The 6,803-nt window shown below is 42.4% G+C and overlaps 1 pseudogene; it reads right to left on the bottom strand.

Annotated features, from left to right (window-relative positions):
* Positions 1 to 1,087: 1,087 nt before the first annotated feature.
* On the bottom strand, positions 1,088 to 6,152 carry LOC119881882 (annotated as a pseudogene).
* Between the last annotated feature and the right edge of the window lie 651 nt (positions 6,153 to 6,803).

Genomic DNA, 6,803 nt, shown 5'->3' with positions numbered 1-6,803 from the left:
AAAACATGCTTTGTCATTATTCTAGTTCCAGACCTCTAATATTCTGCCAGTGAAATTAGTTTCTTCTCCTACAGTAATCAAGTGGAACCACTTTACAGCTATTTCTGTAAAAAAAAAAAATGCAAACTCACTAATGCCTCAGTAAATACTGTACTGTCTGAGTCCAGACGTTTAATGAGTAACACAATGATAAAGATCTTTAGAGCCGGACTTAGTTCAGCATTCCACAAACATTTAAAACTGCAGCTAGATGAGGTCCAACCATCTGTGAACCCATCAGTCACACCTCACCTACTCCTGCATAGCTCCTTCCAAACCTCTCAGACCTCCACAAAACCAACACTGCTGTTCACAGACAAGCCAGATTAATTTATTCTCTCATTCTTGAACTGTCTCACAACAGATGCATTTTGTTTAAGTATTTTGAATGTTGGTGGTATTACAAATGCAAACACATTTTATTGGTCTTGAGGCATGCATGGTACATGTGTTTGGGATCTTACTGTCCAGCAAACTGGAACATAGAGTTCTTACTGCTGTTAAAGCTGTCATGCATTCTATAACCTAATGCTTGTGACTGCCTTCAGTTTTTCTTTTAGAGGATAGCATTGCATCTGATTAGGTAAAGCTTGAATGAATGAATGAACTGTTTTCTTCCATCCCAAGCTTCAAATGTTAGTGTGCGGCACGCAGGCTGAGAGGTTATTAGCCTGTGGAGACAAAGTTTGCAGCAGTATGAAGTAAAAATGTAACAGCATATCACAGTTCATCCTTGTTATAAATGTTATTGATTAAATAAGTCATATAAATGATCAAATGGCACATTCAATCAAGTAAGTCTTCATTATTTCACATGATATGTAAATGCTCATTCACTTTGAACACCTGATTGAAGTCATTTGCAGAATGTTCACAGTCATCAAGAACAGTTCCCCTGATACTCAACACATGCTGGATAGTCCAAAAACAAACAACAAAGTATCAAATCTTATAAAAGAATTATAACAGAGAATTATAATGTAGGAGTAAGATAATGTGAAGTAATGTTTTTTTCTGTATATCAATTACAAAACTGAATCACGTTGATCATTGCAGGCGTGTTATATGATTACAGCTGGATGAGGGTGATGGCTGACTCGTACCAAACCCAGAAGCCTGGATAGACAACCTCACTAAAGGAGGCCTTGAAGCGATGAAATGAGAGACATGTCTTCCCTACACTGTAGAAAGAGAGGGTACCCCCGGTGTGGTCTAGGAACACCCCATACGTGATGCGTAGGGTGCTTTGATCTCGATCTGGTCTTTGTTGTGGCGGGCTGAATAGCTGGAATCAGAGCAGAAGAGGCTCCAAGACTTGCGGTTGTAGCCAATGCGGCAGGTGTCCCGTAGCCCGTCCTTTTGATGCCTTTGTAGGTGACTCCGATAGCAGCCCCCTCACCGCTCCAGTCAACCTCCCAGTAGTAAGCTCCTCCAGAGAGCCTCCATACACAGGACCTGGGGCAGGGATCGAACCTGGCAGGGTTGTCACCGTAGGACTGGGGGTCTCTCTTTAGGGCAGCTTTCCTATTCCCTCGAGACACGTAGAGCTGTCTGTAGGCTGTGTTTGGGTCCAGAGTCAGCTGGCAAGCATTAGGAGGAAGGTCGAACATTTACTTCACAAGGAAGCATTTACTAAATTTGTTTGGGATAAATGTAAATGAGGAAACCAAAGTGGACAAAGTCTCCGTTTAACAGCATTTGAAAGCACCCCTCACCATTACACCACCATTTTAACTAAATTCTGCTATAACAAGATTTGAAAGTAAATGGGAGCCTCTGACTGGAAACAAACGTTACATTCATCCACAGCAATTTACAATTGCTATATATGTCAGAGGTCACACGCCTCTGAAGAACACTAGGGGTTAAGTGTCTTGCTCAGGGACACATTGGTGGATGTGTCACAGTGGGAATTGACCCAGGTCTCTCACATCAAAGGCATGTGCCTTATCCACTGCTCCACCACCACCTCACATCACAATGATCCCAGGGGTTAGATATCACCTGCCTGCTGTATGCCTCCACCTCTACGGGTCACAGTTGGTGGGACACCCGGTGGCCTCGGCTAGATCTGCCCGGCCTATTATCTGGAATGCCAGAGGTATCAACACTGTTTGTGAGTTTTACCCCAAACAGAAGTCCATCTAATAAAGTGCATTTTTAACTGTAACTGAAAGGTGTGACTCAAATCCTTTGAACCCCAACTCTGGTGACCTTAAAGACTAAAAGCTGTTTGTTTGTTTTTTGTTAGATATTAGTGAAAACTGGCACCAGACAATTTGACTAAACTATATTATATTATATTATATTAATATTCTTATAATAGTAGAAAAAAATATCATGCATTTTCAAGGATGATCACTCAGAGTGAAAGTGAAATACAATGATTGTTCTGATGACAATAATTATATTTTAATGTATATTGAAGTTTTTGTTAATTGCTTTGGTTCTAATGTGACTAGTTATTGAACATCAGCTTTTTCACGCACTCAGTTTAAACATCGAGGGAGCACTTGTGAACTGTGACTGAAGTAAAATCACAAAGCTGTGTACGTGCCAGCTCATATAGATATATAAGTCAATCACAGTCTCTGTCACACTGTAGCACATATATACAGTAGGTCCAAATATCAGATTTTGCGGTCTGCCACAGGTCTGACAGAGAACCTCATCAGAGCCTAATTTTCCTCATACAGTAAAATCATTAGGGATTTGTGGGATTGGTGTCAGTGCAGAAAACAAGAAAACAGAATCAGAGAAGCTGAGACTCACATTTCAGGAAATCGTCCCTGTGCTGAGGTTCCTGGACTGGTAGAGACTTGTACATGACAGCTTCCTCACCTTTGAAAGTAAAGACAATCATATCAGAAATAGTGCCAGTGACGTAATGCATTATAATGCTTTGAACGATCTAGAATTACTTTCTAGTACATCGTGCTGTTTATTAATCACAGAAAATGAATCAAATAACTGCTCAATACATGGATTACCCTATGAAGACTAATACACTGTCAACCCAAACAGAACCACTAACTTGTAAAGACACTAAAAAAACCACTACCATTAAAATCTATTGCATAGTTGATCCAACTGAAAACCGTTGATTCAAAGTAACCTAGTGTGGCTCAACATTTCTGAGTAAACACCGCAAGTTCAATAACTATTTTAATAGTACTTTCTTGTAAGTGTAGAAAACCGGTGTGAAGTGGGCAGTGGTGATATTATTGTTATATTAACCCAAATACTGTGACTGTACATAAAATCTCGAAATCCTGATCCGGACTGACCAGAGCAGAACATGCAACTTCTACTTTAGACGAGTGTGCTAATGTGAACTCGCTGGCAGTTTGACATCCTAATCAAGTAAACATTTAACCATGTGGCAGCTGAGTGACCTCAGGCTATGCTTTAATGAATTTATGCTCCAGCCATGACCAAGCACTAAACAGGATTGCACAAAGCCCTGTTGAGGACAAGGACATTTAACTTTTCCCGGTCAAATTATGCTTAACTTTATTTTGGGTCAAAAGCATTTCTAAATGCTGTAGCTGTGTTGGCTTTATGGATTGTCTGACAGAATTAGTACTATTATTACTCACTTTTAATGACCGTCTCTTCTTGGATTCATCCAGTTGACAGAAGGTCATTTTGTTAACTGCAAAAATACAAGATGAATGAGTTGACATGGTTACAGCTGTATATGTTTATAACATGTTCAGATTGATACCAGAGGAACAATTCAAAATCATTTTGTGTTTTTCTGTGTTTTTGAACAGCACGTTCTTGATGCTGGCTCTCCACTCACCTGTCTTGGCTACCTTAACCAGTTCCTCATTGCTGAATTCATTCAAGTGCTGTTTCATCTCAGAGACGGCCTTATTGACCGGGCCAAAGTTGAAGTAAGGGTTGACGGTCACTGAAGGCAACTCCTCAGCCTCATTCTGGGCTATCAGCATGTGGTAGCTCTAATAAGGAAAAACAGCAATGCAGCTATGAAAGGGAAACTTTAAATTAGTTTTTGTTGTGCACCATGCAGTACATTTGTGGTGTAATGCATGGTACATTAACTGGTACACATTTACACTTGAAATTAGCAGTGAGATGCAGAATAGGACTATATTTTATATGTGTACTACATATGATGTTTTTGCAACACAAGCGATTAACTGGTGACCCGTCCAGGTCTAAACTTGATAGGATAGGCGCTAGCCCTCTGCCACCCTGCGCAGGTCAGCTGGATGGTGCTATTGTGCTTTTATCATATTGAGATGGTGGCACTGACTCTTTTGAGAGGCTGTCAGTTACCTGGATGAAGTGGATGTGGTCCTCAGTGCGGGACAGCTGGGTGATCTCATTGTCTCTCCTCTTCAGGTCCGCAATCTCATGGCCCAGACGCTCCATGTGGCCCTCTGCACTGTTGAGTGCGGCTCGCTTGTTGGGGAGATCAGCTTGGTCATCTCTTGCTGCATCCTCTCAATGGAGCGCATCATGTCGCCAAACATCTTCTCGCATTCCTGCAGTGCTCTCTGGGCTGAACTCTGCACAGGAAACACGCACATGTGCCATTAATCAACGGCGTCACACTGGTTATACCAGCACGCCGAGAGCAGCTGTCATCACTCCTACATAAGGAATGTTGTCTCTGTAGTTAACATTAACTTTTCATTCAATCCGTATGGGTTGGTCTGGTCTTATCTGTCTAATGGATGATGGTTGCACAAACCTTAAGTGAGTCCACTGCTTGTTTTAGTTCCTCCATCTGCTTGAGTCGGTCGTGAATCTTTTCCTGGATCTCAGCCTGGGTGGCGCCCAGCCTTTGCTACGAGTACACAACGGACATTGTTAATGGTAATGACAGCAATTCCAAGATACAGAAACTCAGACTGACAAAATAGTCTAATCAAGATTTACTTGATGCCTTTGTAGGTAACAAGATAACATAAAAAACATCAGATAACTTAATAATAATGTAAGGGTCAAAGTTGACACTGGAAGCTGTACGTGCTGATAGCAGTCTTGTTTTCATATGGCGGGTGCTTGAGGGTTGGCTTAAGGGCTTTTCATCTATTGTAAACGGCTCTGTCATGCACCTGCCACCATGACACTAGGTAAAGAACCTTGATATGTATGTGTCACCATAGACTCACAAAAGACAAAGGTTTCGAGAACGTTAAACAATATTTGTCATGCTGAGCAAACCACATTTTAACATTCTTACGACGCTTGTTGCTCAGCTTGTGACAGTCTGCAAAACCTGCGCCGTCACTCTGAATTTGAAGCGTTTGAAGCATTACTTACTTGTTCCTCTGACCTCTCCTGCTCAGCAGACACCATATCGTGACCTTTGTGCTCTTTCACCGTACACAGCACGCAGATACACATCTGGTCAGTGCGACAGAACAGCTCCAGACCCTTCTGATGCTGGGGGCAGATTTGTCTGTCCAGGTGGCCGATTTCATCCACCAGCTTGTGCCTTTTAAAAGTGGCTGACTCAAAGTGGGGCTTGAGATGTTTCTCGCAGTAGTGGGCCAGACACATCAGGCAGGACTTGATGGCTTTGTGCTTCTTGCCAACGCAGATGTCACAACCTACGTCCTGGGGTCCTGCGTAGTTGTAGTCAGGGGACGGAGGTGGAGGTGGAAAGGAGTCGCTGTTTCGTTGGATGGTGGACTGCCGGGAGCCTCCCATGCGCCTCGGGTGGGCCGCTTGCTGTAGCTGACCTTGCACTGTGGGCAGAGGTACGAGCCCGTGTGGTCAGCATGGTCCCGTATGTCTTCAGGCAAATGGAGCAGAAGATGTGGCCACACGGGATTGACACGGCATCCCTGAGGTATTCCTTACACAGGTAGCAGGTGTCCTGCTCAAACGACATGGAGACAGTTTAGTGCTGTTCCCTCTAATGCAGTGAAGATGCCGCGAAGACAGGCAGTGACCTGTGTCAGCACAGTGGCAAAGTGAGCTCACAGGTGCAACGGACGCAAGTTATATAGAGTAAACAGAGAGGGAGGCTAAACTGGTTAAGCCGAAACCAATAAAACAAGGGTGGGGCCAGAAAAGTACACAGTAAATGCCTCCACTGGTTACAGAATGAAAGCAGAACGAATCGAATGTGTGACCGTAAGATACAAGTTTTGGCCATGGTATGTATGTATGTCATTTCTAAATGTTTTATTTTATTTTATTTAGAACACTGTAAAAAATAAAATAAAATAAAAGGACAATATAGGCCTTAAGGTTTTAATACATTTTTGAGCAGGAAAGGGCTGAAAACAACATTAAAAGTACAGTTATACAACAATGTTGAGTATGCCATCAATGAGTATTTTCATCCCAGAAATACATTCAAAAGTAGGCCTCTATGAAACAATAGTGCGTGAAGAAACCACAGGTGTGTCACGCTCTCTACAGCTGAGTGTACTCTAATTGCTGAGTGTTAGAGATTGCCTGGAGACAGACTGTTCCTTTGGGCATGTGAGGATACCCACTCAAGTCGCAGTACAAACTGACCTCAAGCTAAAGAGATTATTTTCTGCACTTTGACTAATAATAATACAACCCCTTTTCTGGTGGTCAGCTGTCATGTCTTGTCAGTAGCAGCATTAACAGTGACTCTTTTCATTGTGATGTATGCTCACTGGATGAAGTGTAGTAATGCCAAATTAACCGCTTTGTTGGCCTTAGTTAATTCAATTCCTTTGGCCAGCCAGTGAGATTTCCCTAACCTTCACCTCACCTATAGCCAGTTAATTATCAACTTTGCACTA

Source organism: Micropterus salmoides, unplaced genomic scaffold (assembly GCF_014851395.1).
Source record: "Micropterus salmoides isolate LMB-PRFRI ecotype aquatic unplaced genomic scaffold, ASM1485139v1 Ms_hic_scaffold_2776, whole genome shotgun sequence".
NCBI lineage: Eukaryota > Metazoa > Chordata > Actinopteri > Centrarchiformes > Centrarchidae > Micropterus > Micropterus salmoides.
The sequence above is the reverse complement of the archived record's forward strand: the minus strand, read 5'-3'. Positions and strand labels throughout refer to the sequence as shown.